The following is a 27,100-nucleotide window of genomic DNA, read 5'->3' on the forward strand; positions in this document are numbered from 1 at the left end:
AGCGACTCACAGCTAAACTTCTTCTAATTCTAAATTCTAAGGAATTCGTGTAATTCCTACTAATGTTATTTAATCTCTTTTTCTCCTATTAAAAATAAAATCTGACGCTTATCAAGCTCGTTTAGCTCGATTAGCGCAAGAAATTCACAACAAGATAGATTCGTCATGAAAATGGAAAAGATCAATCGGAAAGATCAAGTTCCGGAATTAGTATCAGAAATTTCAATGAAATTTAGTGAATTTCACGTTTGACCCGTTTTCTTCGATTCTCCTTAGTCGTATCAATAATTGCGAACTCACAAAGAAACATACACAATCGGAACAAAATATACAAGCCCTATACGAGGAGTCTTATTTGAAACAGAAACTGTTGTCAAATATTAACGACTTTCATTTTTACATGAGATCGTATCGACAAAATATTATTCGACTATCTACAACTTCCATCTAGCACACACGCCTTCGTTCGATATATTAACAATTAATTAGTGGTATTGTACCAAGTCAATCTGATATCGCGAAATAAGATCCTAAAAGGCAGGTGTACCAGCCGAAAGACATCTTCAACCTGGATCATAAATAAAATGAAATGAAATACTCTAAATTTTATAATCTAACATAAATAGAATAACATAAATTACTAGAATCATTTGTAATTCAATGACGCCAATCGAGGGTTAATTGTCATAACTTATTATAAATATTATTCTTGCAAATAATTTTAACTGATTTTCGCCATGTACAACAATCGATCGAAATTTGAAAACGGATCGAAAATGGAAAAAAAATGTTGATCGAGTAATTGTTTCCTTGATACTTTAGATCAATTGATATATTTCATATAAAACCAGCAGGTGTTCTAGTACTTATGAACGGAAGTGTACGATCATATTCGTCCGATTCGATATCTCCGCGGTGGTTCGCACAAACGATAAATAGGACGCGACAAGGATGTCCAGCGTTTCGTGAACAAAAGGCAAAAAAACTATCGCTGCAATTAATCTTGTATTTTATAGGCCGTAATGAATTCAGATAGCTATCGTGTACAGAGAATTGTTCGGAGATTCTCTTATGAAAGTAAAAAACAACAGAAGACGCAATTAAGATCGTGTGTAACGAAACATACATAAGTATTTGGATACTATCGTTTATAAATATTTGAACACTTAAACGACTGTAAACATAGAAAAATACTTGGAACGAAACTCTTTAATTTAATTTTCGCCCCAGGCTTTATCTCGGGCAGCTATGTATAATTAGTAGATATTGATAAAAAGAAAAGTACTTGATGTTAAGTATTATAAATAAAAAGAGCAATATAACTGGAAATGGCTAAAAATTCGTTTTGCGGAGATACTTGATTTAAGTGATGTTAAATGTGTCTATTCGCTGTTGAGATCTTAGAACGATCTAACTATACAGGATGGTTGGTAACTGATGGTACAAGCGGAAAGGGGGTGATTCTACGCGAAAAAAGAAGTCGAAAATATAGAATAAAAATTTTTCGTTTGAGGCTTTGTTTTCGAGAAAATCCACTTTGAATTTTCGTTCGGTACACGTGCGGTACGTTATAACGGATCTCACTGTAGATCGTTGTCTCGATGGAAAAATTAAAAAAAAAAATTTTTATTCTATATTTTCGACTTCTTTTTTCGCGTAGAATTTTTTCTTGTACCACCAGTTATACAGGGTGGTTGGTACGTCCGCTCATATTCTAAAAGTTTCTACGAATTTTGTGGAGTATGAGCCAATCTTTACGGATAACGATACAACTGGAACAATATATTAGGTCGTCCGAAAAGTTTCTTTCGTTTTAGAAGGAAATAACGGATACACGATATTTTCTGTTTTATATTATTTTATCGAATTACGTATGATCCATGTTGTTCTATCAAACTAAAGATCACAATGTTCGACAGATTAAGTTTCATGTTTGTCGTTGTAAAAGACGTGTCTGTAAAAGAAAGACACTTTTCGAACAACCTAATAGATATATTCCTGGTTTAGGATTAAATTTAGCATTGATCACAGTTATGAGAAGAGTCAAGAATCTAACGTTAAAGATACGATAAAGTAGCGAGTTACTGTAAAAAGCTAGGAAGAAGCAAAATCAGAAAAATCTGTATCGTACCTTTCAAAAGAAACCTCCAAATGGAAAAACTCGGCAGGATAAAAAAGGTTAGCAACATCATCCTCCTGGATTCTCGCAGTGTACTCGAAAGTTTTCAAAGACCGATAACCAACGTAACGACTAACTCCTATATTCTTGAAATCATAACTGGATATTTAGAATTCTAAGCTTCTGTTAGATCCTCTTCCATTCCTTTGCCGGATTCGCGCGAAACGATCGTTACGATGATTCGCTGCAGAGCCGATCGTTACAGTCTTGCTGCGTCTCTCGCTCGAGTTCGCATAATTACCGACCCGAAATGCTCATGTACACGTAGCTATCAAGACACCGACTTAAAGAATGAGAGTAGTTTTACAACTTGTGGAACTCAAGTTACAACTACCCCCGAGTATGACCATTTTACTCGTCAAACTAAATGTACTTGCGTGCAATTGTGTCTTGTCGTTTCTCTAGGACTGTAACAGCAAAGCATAAGTTTAAGTGTTTATCTATATTTATAACGTATAGCGAATAAATCCGTAAAAGATTTGAAAGCTTAAATAATGAAAGAAAAAGAAAACAAAAGAGACTGGTCGACTACGTATTAAATTATAATATCATAAAAAGAAGGATAAAAGCGATCGAGCACGCATTACCGAGGCAAATGAGATACAACTAGAACGATAAGATCATTCAGAAAAAAGAAACGAAGATATTTAGGAAGGAAGCCATAACTCTGACGTGTAACGAAGTCTGCTAGTCGATACGACGTTTATGCTTTGTCTGGCGTGTCCGGTGTAATAAAAGAATGCAAATCTCAATGTCGGCACGGGGATTTATCTGGACGCTGCCTCCGACACCGGATCCACGGTATTTCCGGTCGCCCAGTGCCATCGTTTATCGTTTAATTAGGGAGCAGAACGTTTAGGCGTGCGAAATTCTCGTTTTTCGCTTTGCACGACTTGTCATGCGTTTTGTCTTTCCTCTCGGAGAGGTTGAACGACCTACGCGGTAATCGCGATGACGGGCTCTGCTTCACCAAAAATATCGTTTCCTCGCTACCTCCGCCCTCTTTTTGTTCACCAGAAGAAACAGATGCAGGTGATAGAAGGCAGAAGAAGAAAAGGATCCTCCCAGGATGAGATTCGTTCGATGATAATCGTTATCCGGTTCATAAAAATTCGCAGATGGAGACGGTATTCGAGAAAGAATCAGTGACATTGAATACAGACGTATAGGTAAACTAATGCGACTTAAATATTTCAATTATAATCAATTATAATTTCAGTTTATAATTTTATTCGTTTCTAGCTTTTCATTTATTCAATCTTCTTAGCACGCTAAAAATTGACGAGGATAATCTTGTGTACTCTAGAGGATCCTGCGTATTTTAATTCAAAATCTTTCGATAAATTCAACCTAAGAATATGTATTTAAACTTTGTAATTAGTAAAAAGTATTAGTTGAGAAAGATAAGTTACATAAGTCGGTACTTCGCTTTTCAAATATGCAATTTCTTTATTTGCGAATCCTCTATTTAACAGTTAAAAACAGAATTCTGCTGTTATTAAAGATTCTATCGTTATTTTTATTTGAAAGGATCGATCGAATCAACCTGTTTGAAGTTGATTCGTCTCTTTTAACTTTTAATTTCACGATGATAGAAGAGTCTGGTTAAGGAATAACTCTAAACGAATCTATTAAACTTTTTCTAACGAATAACTTGAATCTCTTGCCTCGGCTTTTAAGAATATATGTTTGAAAAAATATGTAATGGAAGTGGCGAATTTACAAAAGACAAGCAGCCACATAAAATATCTGAAATGCACAACCATCGCGTAGGAAACACGAAAGCGTTTAGCGGCAGAATGCGAAAGACTCAGCTGCTTTCCCGCACCTAAAGCAAATTGACCACCAACCCTTGCAATTAAGGCGGAACTCGTCCCGAAAAGAGCGAATATAACGATTAGCAGGCGTGTTTTATGAACACGGGGATGGTCGAATCGTGTACCTTCGGTGATGTAATTGCAGGTAGGATAAATTTATCTGATAGTTATAACGCGCCTGGTAAATATCGCCAGATATAACATTGACATTCTCCTTGTGTAAGTACATATCGTATAAATGTACCTAAAATAAAATATCACTAACACGTTACTCGCCTTCCCCATTTATCTGAAACTCTTACCGAGACATCTTCTCAGAATTTCAATCTACGTATTTTTAACGGTTAATTGCCCGCAGAAATTTTCCCTAGCGTTTGTAATTTTATGATATCTCTCAGTAAAACTACATTTTTCAAATATCTATAACGGGAGAACCGTAATTGGCAGCAATGATTAAAAAGTTGAATTCTTCGACTAACAAGATATAAATATTTCTACAGATTATTATCACATGTAGAAAATTTACATTCTTTTATATACACTGTCGCTGAAAAATATTTACTATTCAAGTATCGCTGTTTTCATTAGCATTCGAAGTTTTTCTATCAATTTCGAAGACCTTGCTTAATTTGATTTCAGAGAATAAAGAATCGAAGGAGTTTAGTAGGTAACGAGATATCGATTTTATTATTTCAAATTGACACTAGCAAATCAATTATACATTCGTATAGGAAAAAAATCATACCAGTTGGTTTTATCGATAATTAAAATATATCTTGCGAAAAATAATCAACTTTCTCACCTTCAACAGGTAGCGTAATTTGCCTGTAATTCCCAATTCGATGTAGTAAAGATATCAATGTCGCGACGAACGAGAATTGAAACGAAAACAACGAAGATACCAAGTATCGAGCATCCTTCCCTCTGTACGATACTTGGGCTTTTCGTTACTTATTCGTTGAATCAGAAATGGCCTAATTCCAGTGATAGGGTTAACAGGCACAATATTCCTCGAGTGAATCACAAGGATAATTGGCAGGCGAAAGCGTCCAATTAAAACACCTTAATTACAGGGTTCCTGCGGACGGTCGTCTTATTCACTTTTTCCCCCACGTATTTTTTTTGTCACGACCGAACCTTTTCTTCATTTCTACACTCGGTGGCGACGGTCCTCGATCTTAATTACTTTCGCAGTCGGTTAATTGCGATTAAGGAACGTGCCCGGCAGGAGCCGGATTCTTAAAAACGAGGTAGTTGAAACATTCGCTTTCATTACTGTTAATTGTGAGCACCTTAATTAATTTGCGGACCCAGCTCGGTTCCAGTTTTGCGACCATCGTTCCTTTGAAGGCAATTTTTTTCACCACCCTCCCGAAGCATTAAGCCGATAACCATTCAATCTTCCGCATCCGATTTGACGATTCGTTAATTAATTTCACCCCTCCGTCGTCGGTGAAAATTCGCCGAATACGCATTTACGACCTACTTCCATGCAGGAAGTAATAATTGCAGCGCAAACTTGTTACTTGGTTCGGTTGGTTAGATTAAAAACGATACATAGCCGAGTCTTTATTCACCGTTAGCGAGAAAGATCGATAAGAACGCCAGACAAAGTTTAAATGCACATTTTCTGAGAGTCGAATCTTTTCAATTTCACTGATGTTTTTTGGGAATATACAGCAATTTTTAATAACAGTGCAATTGTTCCTTTTACCCTAACGATATTATCGTTATATGTCTTTTTCATCGTCGTTTTTATAAATAACGCTTTTTATTTATAACATACTTTTATTTACATTTATTCAGTCGTAAGCTTGTCACCTTCATTCCCTCATTAAGTACTGCAAAGTACTGCAAAAGGTGCAAGGAGATAAGCGCGTTTCAAGCTTCAGCGTTCAATTGCCAAAAAATGACAAAGAAAACGCTTGAACAACATCTTCTCATTCTTAACATCGGCAAATTCGTTAATATGCATTCTCATTTTATGACAGACCCGGTACACTGTACATATTACCCGAAATCGATTATATATTTGCATGAATTAAAATAATCTGTCTAAAATGAGGCTACCTTAAACCAGGACATTAATTTTTATACCTCGAAACATAAAAGTTTACAATCTGGAACGCGTTGAAATTCATTACCAATTGATTATATCAAAGATACGGAATAATATGAATGTCAAGACGAAGCAATATTCATTTCTGGTAAGAAACTGTCTCGTTAAAGGGAGAAAGATAAGCAATTGCGGATGACGCTGAAGCCGCGGCGCGAAACGAGGACCAACTTAATAAATTATGCATCGTTCGCCCTTCTGACATTAAACCGACTTCAGGCATTGTCTTCGACGGCCATTGGAAGCGCGCACTTACAACCATTGTCGGCCCGCGAGCGTAACCTTTGTCTCCCATAATAAATGGCCGTCTCGTGCTGGGAACTAGTACCGAGTCGGCCGGTATCCAGAGTTAAACCAAGAAAAAAAGAGGTCTGCTTGTGATTTTGAATAATGTAGATCGTGAAAATCCGTGTTAACACACGAGGAGCCGCAAATGAACACGTTCGCCTGAACTTTCGTTCTATCGACTCAATCACGATCACGCTGACGCGAACACTTTCGTAGATCAAAGATCGCAGCTCCGACACACATTTTTGCATGATCGTTCAATTACTCGATGGAAAGGAGAGTCAACCTATCAGATTGTTGTACAAATTGGAATTTTAGTTCGCGTCTTTTGTTCCACGGCTAATTATTCTACAAATTGAGTACTCGAGCTATCGAGGATCTTGAGATACCTGAAAATTACTACACTATACTACTTGTAGTATTATTGGATTAATAGGTTATTTGTCGAGCAATTGTGTGAGCAATTACCATAAGCTTCTCACGTATTAGATTCCTGCGTTTGTTGTTCGTAGTACTATAATAATTATCTCTATGGGGTAAAATAATCTTATTGGTAGAAATTTATAAATACGTAACTATTTATTTGTAAATGTTGCGTTTACAACACAACTGGGTTTTTTCTGGCCTGACACGTAATTCGGAATCTCCTAACGAGCGGAGTGGGCCTGTCCGTGTCATAAACGGATGGCCTCCAAATTCCGAACAGTAAACAAACTTATTAATATTAAGCTTTCTTTGTTATTCTTCTTACAGAAAAAATTAACCGGATATCTATCATATGATAATGATCCAAAGATATTTTGAAGCTATGATTAATCGATTAATCGAACCAAAGACATTTATATAAAAATATTAATTTTCTCCAACCGCGAACGTTTGAAACTCAAGCTTCGTTTTCCGTAAAAAGGAAAATTTGCTTGTTCAACTTTTACGATAATATCCTACCACTTGATCAAACCTTTCGAAAAAGAAGTTACACCAAAGATAGCCATCGCAGAATCGAATCGACTTCTCATTCCACGTAACATCAATACGATGTGATATCTTCATATATGCAAGATAATTTCTTCACCATAGGTCACAGGTAAGAAAGAAGAAAGAATGACGTTTTCCTTTAACGGCCGCACGATTTGTAGATAATCGTAAACTGTGTATATATATATATTCTTCCTATTTTTGCAGGTTACCGATTGTGAAAGGGACATACGAGCGACAACAAGCAGCAACCTTAGGCGGCAACGAGCCCAGGAACGAGTTTGCATTTGTTTTACAAATGGACTGAGCACAGCGAGGGCAAGACGCGCCGCAATAAATGCCAACGTGATTTTATGGCACGATCGACTGATTTTTCGTTGCTGCGAACAACACCGCGAAACAATGAGCTCCGTTCGGAAAACAACACGCGCGCATTGGTTCTTACCGCATTGGCAATTTCTCTTTGCGCCCTTTGACGAAGTCGTTGGAAAAAAAGCGACAGGTGTGAACGTCGATGAGTCCACTCGATCGATTTTTTATTCTCCCTTCGATAAGAGTGTTACTTGCATTATATCGTCGCTTTTAAACGTTTATCCATATTACACGGATAGTAAGAAGAAGTACGTTTAATCATTGATATGGATATTTTCAGAATTTTTGCAACGAAAGAAAATTCAGATTTGTCGAATCTAAGAAAACCGGTCTGATACCGATAGCATTTTGTGTAAAAGATTGTCTTGCGCTTTTTTATCATTTCAATATATCGCGACATTATCAAACATACGTGGAGGATTATTCAAATTACCAGAGATTAGTTAATAATTAAAAACACTAACAATAAGGTTATTTAAATTATAAGACCTTCGTTTGTCGAAAATAATGTGTTCGATTAAAAGAGATTTGAAGCTTTCACGGGAAGATTAAATGTGCGATATCGTACCTATAAAACTAAAAAGAAAATTCGCATGAAGTATTTGTATCGTAAGATTAACAAGTAGATAGGAGGTCACAAATTCCCCTTCTTCGATAAAAAGAGAAGAAATAAAGAATTTAAAAGATAACTTTGAATACGTTATTTATTTATTCTTTAAATCCATCCGGAGATTACAGTAAACGGTAAAACATAAACTCGATGACCCAGAAATTTTTAATTGTCTCCACGTTGCAGTATGATAAGCATGACATCAAGATCGATCTTGGAAAGAATGTGATTTACATTAATTGTATGTTTACGTTACAAGCACGCTCGTATACGGTAAGAGGCAGTTGACAAAACTCGCTCGTTCGAACCGTTAACGATCTCGAGGACGATCGCCGATGCTATGCACGTGTGACCTGTTTTACCCCAAAGATACCGCGATCGATAACAATCGTGACAACCGTTATTCACGCTCGAATTCGAACGGTTCGCCAGCCGATACCCTCTGCTATCTAATTATATCTAATTAACGTCATCTGCTATATAGATACGAAATGACGAACGGCCGACAGCCAAAATTTCTATTATTTCCTTTTCCTTCGCTAAACTAAAATCGCAATCTGCATGAAATAAAAACTGCAAGTTTCTATATTCTTCAATTATTTCAGGCGAAATCGAATTTAAAGCGGAAAACGAATCTGGTGTACTTAAAAAGGAAGAGAGAATTTTTTTTTATAAAAATGAGCGTGCGTCGAATGTCTTTTAATATTCAAAAACTTTACACGCGTGTAATGTGTAAACGTAGTATATAAAAATTTTCCATGGTTAGCGTAAGCCATACTTTCGTAAAAGAGCGTAGCCTCCGGGTGACATAAAAGTTTAGATACTTGTTTTAAAAGCCAAGAAATCAACGAAATCGAGCATACCGTATTTCTCTCGTCTGAACTCTACGATACGAATATCGTAACGCGTCTAGTGAAAATTCGTAATTACTTTTCCGATATGTTGGATGAAATTGTAAGTCACCGTGGGCCGGATGTCGTATTTACGTCATGTCTGCGCCGGCAAGGGACACGTTTGTCCCTCGACAGCCGTGGAAGGTACCGATGCCATAAGGCTATATACGTGCCTGTTCCAACCGGACACGGTAGCGCAGGGAGCGTACCGCATTTTATTTCACCTCTAATGATTCCTCAAAACAAGCTTTATGTCCCGGACGACTCGGCCGTATTTGGCGCGGCGCTTTTATCGCAATGTTTTCTGTCTGTTCGTGTCTCGGACAGAACGGCGAGAACCTCCGACAGGTGGCAACTATCGGTCTCGAGACGCGAAAAAGAAGAACCGATCGTCGTTATGATATTTTTTTCATCACACCTTTTGTTCGAAACCTGCAAAGACCCGGCACCGCGAAGGAATACCAATTATACCGGCTTCGTTATTTGCGAGCTGCAGCGATAAAAAACCACCGACTCAACTCCTCCCCCTATCCTTCTTTTACTTTTCCTTGGTTGCAGCAACAAAGAGAACGAAACGCGAAAACATTCCACCGAATGATCACGCCACGCGATTTTGCGCTTAAATTCACCGTGTCGGAATTTTATCATCGATTATGGATAGTTTTAACTTCTTGTCATGAGATATCGAGTTACGCTCGTGGTGTGAATTGGCAATTAACTATAACGAAGGCAGACTCTACTTACAACGATGTGAAGAAGTTTTTTATCGGATATATTTTTCACTTCGTATCTCAAACGAGATATTTTGAAAAATTTAAGCAATATTACTATGTAACAGTGTTTAATGCTACTGCTTGCCATACCCTTGTATTGCTATGTAACAGTGTTTGTTGCTACTGCTTGCCATACCCTTATGTTCGATAGTAATTGATATTCGTTTAGATTCCAATCCCGCCTTTATTTTCAAATTATAAAATCGAATGCCAATTGAACGTCGAGCTTACTATCGAGGCAATAAATTGTTGAAACCGAAATTCATATCTATGAAAAATCTCTAAAACAAACTACTACTTTCAACGAATTACGATTTGTGTCAAATTTAACCAACATAATAACGATAATCAGAAATGACAACTCGGAAAGAAATCTGTGCCAATGAAATTTCAAAATGTTTCCTATAACACACATACTATATCCATGAATGTATATAACGAATGTTTACAAGCGTTCGAATACTTTCGCGAACCTGTGCAACGAATTTCGATCGATGAGATTTCTTGTATAAGGAAAGCAAGTCGACACCGTACATGCGTGTGTCGATCGATTAACGTGATTTTTCGTTAATTAATTACCAGGTGGAATGGTTGCGTGCGCGATAACACGACGATATTCTGGAAAAGGCAAAGGCCGATTCGTCAACTTCCGATCAATTCGAACGGCTGTACCACAGTGACAGCGATCTAGCTCGTTTATATAATCAGCAGCAAGTTCCGTGCGATTCCGTGGCGACGGAAAAACGAACTCGAGGCCGCGGAAAAGGCTAATGTGCCGAAGAAACGAGACGAACTCGTTCGGAATCGAATATGGTTTGACAGCGTACAGTAGGACCCGACAGAGAAAAACCGCCAGTCTTCCACGTGGAAAAAGTCGATGACAGTCAAAGGAGCAACGGCTATCCTTTTTGTTCGCAGGCTGCGACAGATGGCAGAGTTTTTCTTGTCGCTTCATTTAAAGTAATGCCGACTCTGTCCCTTTAACGGAAGGTTCGAATACAGATTGAGTCGCGTCTAATTTTCATTGAAAACACACTAATGACAAGAGCGTACGTTGTAGAAGAACTACATCCGTTACTATGCTACGGCATTAAAAGGAATTGCCTTAGTTTTTACGCATCGAACGTGCCTGCCTTTGAGGAAACGATTATTAGGAGTATAGCTGTCAAATAGGATTAGAAACGTATAGAAACCTGCGAAGTCGAAAATGACAGTTAAATTACGTACTTTCAAATGCTTACCTATTCGCAGAGAAGAACGTCAAGTGGATGGCCAACACGTTCTGTGTTTAGAAAGAGGCAAACGATAAATGGTGTTAAACGCGTGGTGATGATACTTTAAATCGAACTATAGTTTAAGTAAATATTGATTTACCTATATAAAGAAAAACCAGATAAACAGTTGTAACAAAGATTACTTTTTTTTCACTTAATAAAAGTTTCCCTATCACGAACAGCTCCAGGTGGCAATGAACGTGTTAATTCTACCGTCTACCGATTTGATCGACGGATTTCCCTTTCACTGGTCGGACAATTATTTTAGTAGTTAAGCTGGCTGGATAATACTCGATTAATAAATTACAAACGAAGGACACGAAAAACTATTTCTTTCGTAAGGTTCGAGCGTAAAGTTTGTAGACGATCGTAAACTGTACGTGATGCAACCAAGACCAACCGAATGGAATAATAAAACAGTAAACTAACCACGACGCTAATTATCACGAACGCACCAAAACATCGATGTTAGAAAGCGAAATTCAAATAAGAAGAAGATATTCCTCGTTTTTTCCGGGCGTTAGACAGAGTTCACGAGGTTAATCGAATACTCATGTCGCAGATAGTTTAGCACCCACTCGCTAACCATGCGGTCGTTTGCTTTCTCAAGTAACGTTCCTGTTTTTTCAAATAACCTGACTACCAGAGGCACAAGAAATGGCTGTTCGATGAACAACTCGTTCCCAGGGATCAAACGTTGATTCATGAGATAAGTTGAATTGTTTGCCTAAGCCCCGCCGATTCACTTCTTCAGCCCATCTTCGGTATACATTCGCCCACGTATTCGCCTGGCTAGGGCAGCTCTTCTAGATTTTCTTTCTAAACTGCACACAACCATGCGGCTCTTCGAAGAAGGAAGAATAATAAGCTGAACGTCTATGCAACCGGATATGTTCGAACTTTGCTAAAAGACAGTGCGTGGTTGGCTAACAGAAAAGACGAATGTCGTTCGGTAAAGTTTATGCAAGACGATAGATTAAATATTACTCGTTTTACAAGATGTTCTAGCTACGTATAACTGCTCCTTCGATCAACCTTATAAATGTTTATTTTACAGTGTGAAATCCATTCGAAGCTTTTGCCATGCTATTCGTGTACTTTATTCGAGAAAGTAAAAGTAAAACTTGTAAACTACGCTTAGTATTTATCTTTCGAACATTATTTCTATCACCTATTCTTCGAAATATCTTTGCTTTCTTATGGTCAACGACCGCATCGATTTAAATGATACAATGAAAACTTTCGAAAGGATCAAACGGAAACGGATCTATAGCAATATTGTTATATGATTGTTTCTTTTCTGTTTGCTTATATTCTACTCTTTCATATCATTAATCTTCTCCGTATTGCGTTTCCCTTCTTTCGTTATTCCACAAAGTTTTTCCTAAGATATTCCCTAAAATTGTTATTTTTGTAATTTCTAGAAACGTCTTATTTCTAGCGCACCCATAGAACCATAGATATCGAATATTCGTCATAAATCATCTTTACACATTCTTATCTCTTGCCTCTTATTCCCATCTAACGCCTCACGTGCTTGCACTCCCAAGTATTAGCTAATAACAATGATACAATCAAGAAAAAGACTACTTTTTGCCATAATTACTGCCTATTGCGCAAGTTCATCACTACATACGGACGAGTGCGTAACGACAATAGCGCTGTTCTCATCGACCGTCTCTCATGCATCGGCGAAATATCTTTGGAAGGGGAGAAGCTCGTTACAGCTCGGTCTGATCGATTCTCGCATTCAACGGCAGGGGCGATACGTCAATGTTTAATTGCCAGCGCTGTCGATTAACGCCGGTGTTAAACTGGTGGCTGTGCCGCGAAAATAGAAACGGAGCAGCGTTACCGTGGGAGAAAAGAAGTGAATCGGCACCGGCAGAAATAAATATGTCCCGGCGCACGTCCGCCACGATCTTGTCTTCTCTGGTTCTCTAGGATCCTTCCGAGAAGCAGGCAGGAAGGTTGAATAGATCCGGAAGATCGTTTGGACGATAATTAACAAGGTACACCGAAGGTCGAAACGAGCGCGACTAATTAACGCTAACCAGAGCGCTCGTGAAGTTGAACCAGTTGATCCAGCGCGAGGTGAATCCCGAGAAAAGGCTCCAACTCTATTAAATAACGAGTCGACGGTAATTAGTCGTTAATTACGATACGCTATCAGGGAAACGCGAGGTTTACCGGTCGACGAAGACTGATCCGGGGAAACGAACAAAGCGGAGAAGAAGCGCAATTCTCCTGGTTTCTGTTCTTTCCCTTCCTGACAAGCACACGATCTCCACCAACCACCTCGAAGTCGCTTCAAAAGCGGAAGCCGATAGAAGGTCGCGGATCGTTCGATCAACAGATTCGATAATCGACGTTATTCCAATCGCGTCCAGTATTGAAAATTAAAATTTAATAGAATCACGCTGTGTCGATGCCAAAGGATCAGATAATCGTTGTTTCGTGATTTCCAGAGGTGATTGAATACACGCTGAACGTGTCGATCTAATCATCGAACATGACATTTGGTTGCAAATGACAAGCATCGAACAACCGATCTCCTGTTGATCAGAAATTAATAGGAAGGCTGACTGATAGCTTCTTCTTGACGGAGTCTATTTATCACTCATTTATCTGCACTGTACATTCGACTGTACGTTGGTGTATGTTCGATAGGAAATGTTCCTTCTACGGTCGATGAATTAAAGTAAGGAAGAAATCATAATAAACTTAATCTAAACTTTCTACTGTGTGACGAAAAATGCTAAAAAGAAATGTTTAAAGGACTCCGTTGAAAAAGAAAGCGAAGAGTCTATCGGAAACGTCAGTTCGTCCGCGAAGCGACTATACGTATTTGGCGTCGAAAGCAGCAGTCTGTTCAATGTAGCAAGAAAAGATCAAATCTGGAACAATGAGCAATTTTCTCTTCTTGCAACCTGCCTAGCGATTCCAAATACGTTCGTGGTCGAAGCTGGCGGGCTCGTCAGCATTTACGAGCGAGAGAGGTCTCGGGGTAGTTCACAGAAAACTTAGGTGTACCCGGGTAATAAATCGCGGTCGGTGCGTAAGTAAGACAAACGCATAATAAACAACCAGGACAGCGCTCGCGAGCAACGGAATGGCGAAGGTATCCGTCCCCGCTTAGCCGGTGAAGTTTCAAGTGAAAACTCGGATCGATGCGCCGGCAATAACTCAGAGAGCAACCTTTCGCTGCGAGAGCCAAGGAATGCCAACCAACGCTGCGCATCTCGTTTCTAGGAAACGATATATGAGCGTCGTGACATCTGGGAAATATTAGCATCCAAATTTGCGCCGTTGAAACGGGATCCAGATAATTTCGTTCGCGTTTGATGAAGAATTATTGTCCTTCGTTTGAAGTGTATATTTAACCAGATATTAGCCGAAGAGAACCGTGCAACCAAGCAAACATATAAATTACCGATAAATCGATCATCGTAACAATATTTCCGTAGTCGGTTAGACGGATACTAATGTAATTTCAATCCTGAGTACGACATATCGATGTTTCGGGGAATAATTCAAAATTCATATTATAAATAAACAAGTAATAAATATTGGGGATGAAATATAGCCGTTGACAGGGGTCTAAGTATATGAATGACACGCGACATGCATAGATACATATATGTAAATGACCAGCATGAAGAGTTAAAGAGTGTCGTCATTAATCAGTAAACACGATGTCAGATGTTATTTCAGATGCTGAACAAAAAGTTCGATAAATATCTTATACTGTTATGTTATACAATAATTACATATCCCGATATAGCGTTTTGCAATCCGACATTTTTCACATTTAAATATTTAATTTATTCTTAAGTAAACCAACTTTGAGGCTAATTTATATAACGATCCTAACGCGTACTACAATGTATGAAAATGTGCATATATTACATCAAATGTTCCTTGCTTTCAGTATGAGAACAACGTAGAAACCGGTCTACTTAAAACAAGTAAAAGGTTTCCGATAGAATGCCGTACGACTGATTCCTGTATGTCGAGACTAGATTACAAAGGGTCAAATCAAAGTGTCGTGTGCAACGCATATGCGACAGTGTTGGCGATAGTTCTAATAATATCAATTGATGAATAGGATGTAAGTTTAGACTTTAAAGACTTGTTCCCGCTAAACGTACAATATACCTAAGTCTTGCGCAGAAACAAATATTACACGCATATTTCATAATTAATTACCAACTAAATAGGGAGCATATGCGCAGAAGACACAAGCTGGAATGAATCTTACGGTGAAAGATTAGAGAAAATACCTTGTGTCAACTTCGTCATTCTAAACGTAGCTCGCGTTACAGACACGAGGATGGGATTAGGTTCAACACGTATTCTAAAACCAAAGTTAATTCCAAGACTCAAGAAGTTTCTTCATATACAAAGTAATATAAAATTCGAACTTCATATAGTTCGAGTGCTAATTATAACAATCGTTACCCTGGTCGTTGCATTTATAAAATCTTTAATTGAAGCGAGTTGATTTAATGGATCTTAGATCAAGTGGTACCTTAAAAATTTAATAATTTAAATATAATTGTCCGGATTATTACTGGAATCCTGAAAGTAATCTGTCTACCGTTTAACAAATAGATAATTATTATACATATGGAAATGCAAGAATATATAAAACGTGTAATAATATGTAAAGGTATATAAAATATGCAAAGTAGAGCGCTCATTGTAATATCTATATTTTATATAGGAAGGGTGGGACGAATCTCCATTAGTTATTATTTATAAAAATGTGAGTGCTCGCAAATAGTTGCAATCTATGTACGAGGAACAATAGTATTTTTAAAAACAGCACAAAACTTCGCTATCCACGCGAAGATTAAGAAACGAAATGATACATAGATCAAGTTGTTCAGACGATTTCACATTTTTCGATAAATCAAACGATCATTTTGCCTGATAGGAACGTGAAAACCAAGCCTACCACAAAAATATAAATCTTCTCGTATCTCCTAATAGCGTTAACTCTCGGTTAAACTCTAACGTTTAATTTCGCGTGCTGTCACCCGCTAATGGATTCACTCTAAACTTCTACAGAGATTTCATGGAATCTCACTAGAGAACATTACGAAGCTTGTCCATTGGTAAAAGGGAAAAACGGGAAGCCACTTCATAGTGACAGCGTTATGAATCTCGTACTTTTGTGCACAGACTCGTTGCTTGTAAAATTACACAGCCCCAAAATTACGAGATTGTTATAGAAAGTCACCGAATAAGCTACCAATCCATCATCTTTTGCTCGAAGAGCTTTGCGCTAGACGAAACTCTCTCTCTCTCTCCTTTACATTTTCTCTTTTCATCTCTGTTCCCCCTTTCGTTAACTCATTTTTGTTTTCTTGCGTGCGTCTCATAGCCGACGCTGTTCCTTTTGCTAACACGTTGCAGTTTTCCCCTTATTTCACGTGCAACGCCAGAAAGAATTCGAGATTTACAACATGGCCTAATACACTCGCAACGAGAGGACGGCTATACGTCATCCAAAGCCAGCCGGAATTTATCGTATAGCCGAGTTAGTGCGCACCAAGTACCACCACCGTCGACTACATGCCTTACGCCAAATCTAAACACCCGGATATAGTCTGATGAATTATGACACCTTCGCTCTATCAACGATGTGCTCTTGCTTCTTGTACATCTTTGTAGCAAACATTAATGAATAAATCTTGCGAATGGCTGGCCTCTTAACAGCGCGTTCGAAAAGGAGGATCGTACATACAGAGAAATCACATATCAATTTCATTACTGGCACAGTGAGATATTCTGAGAAGTATAATTTATTAATGGTATTGCCGAAGGAAAGCTCGTGGGCTGATAAATTATTTCCCAATACCTATCAGAAGAGAAATCGTAGAAACGTAGTGGTAGTCACGTAGTAATAACGATCACATAAATTTCAGAATGACGGTCAATGGCTACTGATGAACCATACAATATACGCCATCCAAGGAGTAATTGGAGTAGTACAAGGCAAAATTTCAACACTTGTAAAAATTGAAGACACAGAAATTAATAATAACCTCTGTTGAAAAGTACACAGCGCACAGTCACCCATTATCTAATAATGCTGCTTAATGTAGAATAGCTCTTGGTTACCGACAAGTGTTGTACGGTATTTTCGAGCCCAAGTCGATTATTCTTTAATAAGATAGAGCAATCCTTATTGAATGCAATCTTGTGCAATCTTTATTGAGTACGATGTGCGCCAATCATTGATGACAATACATCACTTGATCTCTCTTGTACTTAGCGCCAATCCTTAGTAAGTATAGTCAATAGAAGAATCATAAAATTATATCATTTAGGTTTTATGTGTTGAAACATTTCTACGAACGAATTGATAAAACCTGAAAACTTAGCTAGGAGCTACACGTAGCATACCTTGGTACAGACTTTATCGAATAAAGTAGAGGACTACACGCAAACTCAGACGCGAGGATACCAATACCGAAACGCATTTTTTAACAGGACGCACATAGCGTGTCACGGTATTACAGATAAACATCGTAAGAAACGATATCATCGAAAACGATAAACCGATATCTACCAACGTACTTATCACGATGAATCTTATCTTCGCCCTTCATAAGAAATTCATTTATATTCACAGAAACCACCCAGACGCGAGAGAAAGAAAACGAAGAAACATCGAATACTATAACGCGACGCACGATGAGACACGAGGAGGCTATAATTCGTGGCGACACGCTTACGAAATTCTCTCGAGTTTGGACTGATTACGGGAGGAGTTAAGAAGAAACGCGATACTCGAGGAAATTATGAATTTACAATTCGGCCGGTATCTTTCTTCCTGCGATCCGATCGGAGATCGAGAAAAGAAAGGAAAAGAGAAGAAGTGGAAAAAAAGAAAGAAAAAACGGTAGGATCACCGGGCCTCGGGGCCGATCTTATCCCCGGCGTCGTGGCATCGGCTGCCTACGCACGAACGTCCCCGGTGTCTTGACAGACGTCTGAATGTGCATGCGCGCAGCTGCATTTCACGCGAGACACCCACCGGCAATTATGCGCATGGTGAAACGCACGAGGGTGAAAAAGAAATCGCGAAAGCCCATGGCGGGAGCCAGGCCGCGTATAACCGCGCACCAGAAGGCTGCGCGTATACTCTATACGTGGAAAAGACCACGACGACTATTTGTCAACGGTTGAGAGACGGCAGCGGATCTTACCCACGGACTCCTCTTCTCTTCTCTTCTCTTCTCTTCTCCTCTCTTCTCTTCCCTTCGCTTCTCTTCTCTTCTTTTCTCTTCTCTTCTCGCGGAACGGAGAAAAAGCGGTGGAAAGAGAGATAGGAGGAGAGAGGACACTTCCCCTTCGCCAGGCCAAGAGAACGGGGCACGTTCTTCTTACGTGGATCGCGGGTACAAATCGTCGCGGTAAGATCAAAAACCAAGCGTACGTTCGCTTTCAGTGCCGTGCCGACAACGAGGCGACCAGATAATCCGCCGTATAATTTCGTCACCGAGGAACGTGGCTCGCTATAGTTGAAAACCCCTTTTAGATCCGGTGGAAACATCGATTCCTTGTGTAAATATAACGTCAGAGAAAAATATGAAGTGGTCGGTTCGAACAAGATGCTTTTTCAGGAATGACGTTGCTCCGATACAGGTAATACGTATCGTACGATATAAGAAAGTCGAGACGTACGATTGTGTGCCTACTGACAGAGAATTTGATAGTAACGAACAGTTTTGTTCGGTATCGCGTGTAAAATCAAAACGATTACTTCTGATAGACTACGAACAGCTGGGCTTTCAGATTTATGATGTACCAAGAGGAACAACGAGATTGCACAACGGTGCATTTCAATTCCAAGCTGTTACTACTCGACAGCCAGTTTTATTACGCATCTGGTTGATGAAATAATAGAGTCGAGGTCTAATACGGCCGTCTGGTATTTAAATATGGACCGATCGTGACTATTGGTAACCGCATGAGCGTGAACGAGAACCATCGATATACGTTGCTCCATACTACGCGAAGAAATATAAAAACGCAGGGTTGTCCGGCCTCCTTCGAACATTGTGCGTTCGCGAGCGCAGCCGCAGTTCGAATGCCATACATTTTCTCTCTCTCCTGTTCGCGCTAGTCTCGCGTGCTGCTCTAGTGGGAAGCAATTTTTCTAGAGGCGGGCTAAAATAACCGTTCTCTCCGCGTAGGTACGAGGTTGACGCGGTATCAGCCTTGCAAGGCTGCTTCTGACAAGGCGACCTCGTTCGAAGTCAGATAGTAAACTCGTTGTAACGTGACATTCTCGAGCGTGCATTCAACGAATCGCCGGTGTCCAGACAAGCCACGTGAGATATTTTGCTCTTATTTTTTATCGGGTATCGAGTATGGAATCGGTCGGGCATTACCCGTAATCATTCAGAGGTCTGCGAAACACACAGCCGGTCGAGCGATATACGTGAATACGGTTCTCTGTATGATTTTGATCTGCCATAATACTAGCGCGGCTCTATTGACGGTAAATGCAATACAGCTGTCTTCGTATTTCAATTGCGTATAGCTCGGCTTTGAATGCACCGGACTGATACGGATAATCGAGACTGCGCGTATGCATCGATAAACGATGGAATTCCTTTCTTTTATTTCGCTCTTTTCTCGCAAAAGAAATATTAAACAGGAAACGATAGCACGGTTTGATCGATGTCTTAAAATATTCGATCTTATTACATCACGGACTAAGAAACTGGTACGGGCAAGACGAATGTTTGTTTCTCGGATTATTCGCTAGAAGACATTCCCGTCTGTCGTTAACGCTTAAAACGAAAAATATAGAAATACGCAACGTAACGCGATACTTGAGCGTGATTTACGATAAGTTTACGGGTTTCGTGCGTTACGAGCGAGTGAAACTGTAACGAAGTAACAAAATAACGAAATTTTTTCTCTAGACATTATCGGTTTTTAGCTTTGAAACTTCGAGTTGAGAAATTGGAGGAGAAACACGCGTAAAGATGAAAACTTTCGCAAGCCGTATATATGGCCTGTAACGTAACACGCTGTATGGTATTTCCCATCGCAATTATATCCTTTCCGTAACTGCAATTACACCAGCTGCTTATTTCGCGTAGCACTTTTTTCGGGTATATGCCAGTATCCTTTATAGTTGCTAAGGTATCATTCACACCGTAAACACAACTTAATTCTACACACTACACTTCGGGATTCAGGGACAGATGTACGTATTTACCGTCCGTCACGATCGCAATTTCCATCACCATCTCCATCATCATCATCTTCATCATCATCATCATAATCATCATCATCCAGATCGGACCTCCCGGCAATACACGTATCTCTGTTGAGGAATCTAAAAACGAGTCATGCGAACGTATGTAATACCAAGAATCGAATGTAATTGGGGGAGGAAACGCGAGGCCCCGGTCGCGCAATGCTCATGGCAACGAGACCTTATGCATTATTGTTCGCGTTAAACGTATCTGTAATTTCTTGGAATTACATTTACCAAAGTTACGTGTATCGTATACGGCACTCTACTTAACAAACATCTGCTCTGGACTCGAAGAAATCAGGCATCGGACTCCCCTTTCTCTCGTACGCACACATCCACCAACGTTGATTATGCATAATTATTTGTTGCATTTTGAAATCAACTTCTCGCTCGTTTCCATACACGTATAATTCAATACGAAAGATTCTGACGTGTTCGCTCGTTTCGTTTTTTCGTGAAAGTCGATAGAAAAACACATTTTATTTGATTCTAATAAAAATTGAAAATAGGGAAATCAAATTGGATTTTCTACCTTTTTTATATTCAATTTCTTCTATCGTCTAAGCGCTACGTTGAAACACTAAAAAAAACATAAAACGCATAAACTTGCGTTTACGATGTTTTAATTGTAGCAAAACGTGGATGAATGGATAATCCAGATACGCGTCGGAAGGAAAGCCGATTGTTCGCCGTAACGAGCGAAAGTTGCATAACCCATCGAAACTATAGTCAACAGGCACTCCCCCATTATGAAATTCCAGCTTAATAGGCTTCCGGCTAAGCGTGCGTGCCTGATCGGACCAGGCGGCCTAAATTCCATCCGATCCTGCTCTAATTGTCATTCAAGTTACCGCGGCAAAGTTTTCTTTCCAGTCAAGTTTTTCAACCGTGATCTCGCAACGAGACAGACAGCCTAAGTACGGCCGCGTACCCGCTAAATTCCAACGAAACCGGACCATGAAGTGCAACGAACAAACTCGACCTTTGTCACAACTTTGCCATTCTGAATGTCCAACGATGCGTAGACATTCTACAACGCGCGTGTAACGCTCTACCCATTCGTATGCCAATCGTAGAATCAATTAGAAGCAACGCTCGAACATCTCGCCTTCTTAATATCGCCAACGCTATTCAAGTCTAGCCGAGTGTTTAGACAAAAGATTTATTTGTTTGCGCGCACACGCACGCGTATCGCGATAGTATCCGTAGCGGCACATGAGTAGAGGACAAGTCAAATCATGTTGTCGTTTTGCCTCGGAGTATCAAGATCGTTAGGACACGCGTAATGTAATGATAAATAACCTCCGGGCAAAACAATGTCGCCACTACGTACAACCGTCGAACAAAGACGAATTTGAATTTTTCGGCTCTCCCGCGATCAGTATAAATAAACGGACGCGATCGCGAGCGAATCAGTATATACCGAGTATCTTGTCGATCAATATGTGCGAGTTATTAGCGATCAATTATACAATGTCTTGACCAATACGTTTGTGCAAACGTCTCTCAACAGTATTTATATTTATTAATTTATTTAATTCTTTTAAATATATTTGACGGGTTGTCGTTATTCCATATTACAGTCCTCTACAAGTGCTCTATATTGTGAACCGGAGTAAAAGAGAACGTTTATATATGGATAGAAGCTATAAGATTAATACAAGGGACATTTTGGTCAAAAAAACCAGCCTATCAAGTATACGTCGAAGTGTTCATCGTATTCTGGTCGACTTCTGGTCGAGCTTTCTCGACCTTACCCCAAGGATGTGCAGATCGACATAATTTACTTGTAATTGAAGTCGCAGATGCAGAAGGAGGTTCCCAGAAATTCGATAACTTCCTTTTAACAGTTGATCGACGGAGTTCATCGAGTGGAGCAGACAAAAAATGATAAGCGGGAGCGTCGATTTAAAAATTATGGCTTTAAAGCTATGGGAACCTCTGCGAAGTCAAAGTAAAAGTATTCCCGCTGCAGAACCCGAAAATCTACAAGAAGTGAAGGAACGGAAAATCACGAGGTGCACTATTAAAAGAGCAGTTCGCAACAACATAAGCGTAGCAAAAATCGAATGTCTGAAACGAAAGCGGTGCAAATAACGATAACCGAACAACGGAAGAAAATACCAGGAATAAGTATGTTACGCGGTCTGGCCGAAGAGTACAATTTTCCGATTGGTTTCAGGCAAGTTTCGCTTAAGAGTTGTAAATTATCGGACACAGGATGTATCGGTAACTTTTAAAATAGCGACGACCAAGGACAAAATAGTGTAAACAATTTTATAAATATAACTTAATAAAAACGTTATCACTGATAGGGGCGGGGGTTGTAGCGGCACATTAGTAAAGGACAATTCAAATCATATTGTTATTTTACCTCGGAGTATCAAGATCGTTAGGATACACGTAACGTAATAATAAATACACTCCGGGCAAAACAGTGTCGCCGCTACGGACACCCGTCGAACAAGGACAAATTTGAATTTTCCGGCGCTTCCCCGACCAGCATAAATTGACACGATCGTGGACGAATAGGTATATACCGAGTATCTACGGATTATCGATCAATATCTACGAGTTATCAGCGAGCAATTATACAATGTCTTAGCGAATACGTTTGTACAAGCGTCTCTCGACAGTATTTATATTTATTAATATATTTAATTCTTTTAAATATATTTGACGATTTGCAACAGCAAGTTATCGTTATTCTATCTTACAGTCCTCTACAAATCCTCTACAGATCCTCTACAGATCTCTCGCCCTCAATCATATCGTGCAATCGCAATTAACCGCGAGTTCGCACGTAACTACCACCGAGAAACGTTCCGAGATCCCACGTACGGATCGATCCCTGTGTGCGAGCTCTCGTTCGAGAACCGATCGGGAACATTTCCAGGCAACCACGTAGCCGCCTTGGTGTTACGCGGCTAACGATCAATTAGGAGGCAACCACGACGAATCAATCGACGGGGAAGAAACAACGAGCGACCACGACGGAGAAGGGAGGAGTAGGAGGATCGAGATCCCTAGGAACCGATCCCCTTGCGAGGTCGATGCTACTAATTCCTCGGGGTCGAGTCGTGCCGCGACCATGCTCGCGATTGGTCCACGTCGGTGGCGGTCCCTTTTGTTCTTTTCACCAAGAACCGGCGATATGTGTAGAGCAACCTGACGACGATCGTGATATGCCAACTGGCGCCCACGCTCCTGCGATTTGAGACACGTTCCTGTGCTACCTTCTCGGCCCTGACCTGCCATCACCTCGTGCACCACTCTTTAAACCAACACCCTTTTATTTCTTCGCGCCGATTACACCGGACCTGCTGCACCTGGGGTATAGGTGTTTCTATTGCCCCGTCCTATTGCCCTTCCATTCCTCAAAATGTACTTGTACGCTTTCATTCACCGGCATTAATGATGATGGATCGACCGCACCATGGAATCAGATAGTAACCGCTACGGGAAATAATTGAATCGCGATAAGCCATCAGATAGGGATACCAGGATCGTATGCTGATCGAATCCACGGTGAATTCATTTCTATTCGTAAATGAGCGATAACTTCCTCGAAACTCGACAACGCGTACTGCGTTATATCGTGGAAGACGACTGGATAAAAGGAATCTGTAGTGGCCGTGAAATTAGTAGCTCGGAATGATAGAATGAAATTGAAATAGAATCTGTAGCTAATAGAAGCCAACTTTGAAAATTAAGATACCAAGAGAAGATATCAAGATAACGGAGTACTGAGATAATACCTCTCGTAAATCTACGACGAGAATTATTCAATAACACACGCTGATAACTACCCATAGAATTATCCTTTACTCTGTTAAGAGATGTACATTTTTAACGTATAATTCTAACATGCAAACCTATACTGAGGCGTCGTAGAGAACAATGGAAAAACGAAAAATTATACCTAACACCTATTCTACTTTGGCAGTGGTCAATGACGATATACAATGCGCGTAATGGTAATGGAAAAAAAATCTCGATGGCTGACGATTGCGTTCACCATCCACTAGAATTTCTCCCACCTCGAGCAACCTCTGTCCTCCTACTCTAGCGGCACAGCGATAGTTGGGCCACCTCTTCCTGGAAAGTGTACCATCGTCGACCATTGGATACCATAGAAATCAAGGCTACCAATTGGACGACACCAGTCTCTCTAGCGTTCACCTAGGAATCTCGCGACCTCACGGAACAAATTCACCGCGCGGTACACGCGATGCACGTGCAGATGTAGCCTGATGCAGTCACGATGCGTTATCGACTCGGATCTGCGACGTCACGCCTTCAGGTTGCACGAAGCGTTTATGTTAATTGCACGCGACCTTCGCTGAAACCGATAGCTTCTCGCGTCAGCTGTAAAAATGTTCGACGTTCGCTTTCGCAACAACCACGGACGTAAAAATTGGATAAGATCGACGAGCAAAGCGTGCAAAAGAGAATCGACGAAAGGGATTTCAATTAGCAGCTGCGTTTATTGTTATTCGAAAAGCGCGATATAATGAAATTTAATTCACCGAGTTTATGTACAGGGGTACGTAAGAACGACGGACGGCAGACACGATAGAATTAATTCGATTTTTTCAATGTGTAAGCTTTGTGTAGCCAGGGACTTTGTTATTTAAAATATTTCAATATACATGAAAATTTTTAATCGAAGACAATGAATTTTTTTAAAGCATCGTATTTTTTCGATTTTCGTATAAAGCAGTTCGAACAAGACGATCACTGTGAAACTTTTTGGTAATTTAGATAATAACGATGATACACGAATCATTAAAAATGACAAAAAGTAATCTACGTGTTAGCTTACGGTCAAATGAAAATTAACCGATTGTATAAAAACTTTTATCGCGAGATTCACAACTTCGTGGTTTAATCGCATACCTAGGTACGTAATACTTCTGCGATATAATTACAGATACATTCACAGAAATTACGTAAAATGTAGCGATGAATATTTTGTTTAAAGTAATGGAAATGTATGGAATAGAAATTAGAGATGCCAGAGTATCTTTTCGCTATTATGAAGAAAGATAGAAATTTTGAAAGATCGTTTTTTATATGAAATCCTCGATCGAGTTACCATAGTTCGACACATTAGAGATTTATACGAAAATCAAGTTATAGAATTTTCCTAACTTAATAAAGAAGAGATCGAACTCTCTTTCTTCGAACATACATTTACGACGAATCTTTATGAAAAAGTTTATAAGCGCGCTAAAGTTTAGAAAGCACTATGAAAAACACTAGAAAATGAAAGTTCCCAATTCCAACTTATCGTAATATCATGTAAGAATGACTGAAGAGTCTACATTAACGAATAGGAAGCACGATACGACTGATTTTCACATTCTTCGAGGGAAGAAAAATTGAAATTCCACGCGAGTATTCTTAAACGCGTATCGTAAAAACACTTGCGCGATAAATATTCGAGCAACAATCAGAAGAAAAGGGTGGAAAATTTAATTAGAACCAATTTCACGCGTGAATTTGAACGCTTCCGTAAAGAATTATTCGCATAACAGACGCAATTTGTAAATAATGCAGCGGTCAACGTTTCGTCGAGGAGTTCGACAAAGACAGTCGTTCAAACTTCGAAGCGTAGAGCAATTTGTGCTCTACAACCCGTGAACTTTCCTCCGGCTCGCGTTTCTAATGTGTTGATAAACGTTCCCGGTGAAAAAAGGCAGGAAATATAAGCCTCGCTTGCATTACCGAGAACAAGTTATGCGATTAAGACACCGAGTGAAAATCTCGACGTGCTTCTACCATACCGGTATTCAAAGAACCGAGACGCGGGGTCTCTCAGTCACGGCAGGTATTTACTCCTATGCTCTAGGTATGGGGACACATTAGGCCGATCGCGTATTCCGTGACATCGGTGCTGTTTTTCCAGAAATTCGAGGAATGCTTGAGATCTCTGTGGTCGTGGTACCGGACGTAAAAGAACGGAAAGGTCCCAATTACGTAAGCGTTTTCGTGCGAATCACATTCCGCGAATTCCGAAGGAGTATCGTTATCTGAAGATAGCCTGGAATCTCTCTAAGAGAGGCTTGATAGCGTTTATTCAGAGAAAATCTCGCGTGTTGTAACGCGTGCGATCGAAGAAAACGATTACGCGTAATAGCCCAAACAAGTTAAATTAAACTTTCCCCGGTAGAACGAAAAACGCTCGGTGTTCTGTAAATTAGCGTAATTTGTTAGCTAGATGCTACGCATGCTTTTCATTATCGGCACCGAACAACGAAAGCAACTTGCTGGCTGATCGAACTACGGTAAGCAGACGCGAAGTAGCGTAGGTCACGTTGCCCACGATGGAACACAGGGAGGGAACTTCCTTAGTTAGAACAACTTCGCATAAGTAGGTGATTCTTGCGTCCGCAGAACTACAAAACGTGAAATATGGAACGAAAGAACACACACCGCGGAACGATAGGGGAGGGGCGTGCAAAGAAACCGAGTTTACGAGATGATTGTCCTAGGGACCCTATTCATTCGA

The 27,100-nt window shown here is 39.8% G+C and overlaps 1 protein-coding gene and 1 long non-coding RNA gene across 2 annotated transcripts in view; one reads left to right on the forward strand and one right to left on the reverse strand.

Moving 5' to 3' along the window:
* The window catches only part of LOC143303288 (UPF0489 protein C5orf22 homolog), a 339,177-nt gene that overhangs the window by 305,912 nt on the left and 6,165 nt on the right, over positions 1-27,100 (reverse strand). The window lies entirely within an intron of this gene.
* Positions 19,469-23,278, forward strand: LOC143302650 (uncharacterized). The gene is made up of 2 exons (XR_013058308.1): positions 19,469-19,645; positions 22,170-23,278. It is a non-coding gene; the product is annotated as an uncharacterized LOC143302650 (long non-coding RNA).

This window comes from Bombus vancouverensis, chromosome 1 (genome assembly GCF_051014615.1).
Source record: "Bombus vancouverensis nearcticus chromosome 1, iyBomVanc1_principal, whole genome shotgun sequence".
Lineage (NCBI taxonomy): Eukaryota > Metazoa > Arthropoda > Insecta > Hymenoptera > Apidae > Bombus > Bombus vancouverensis.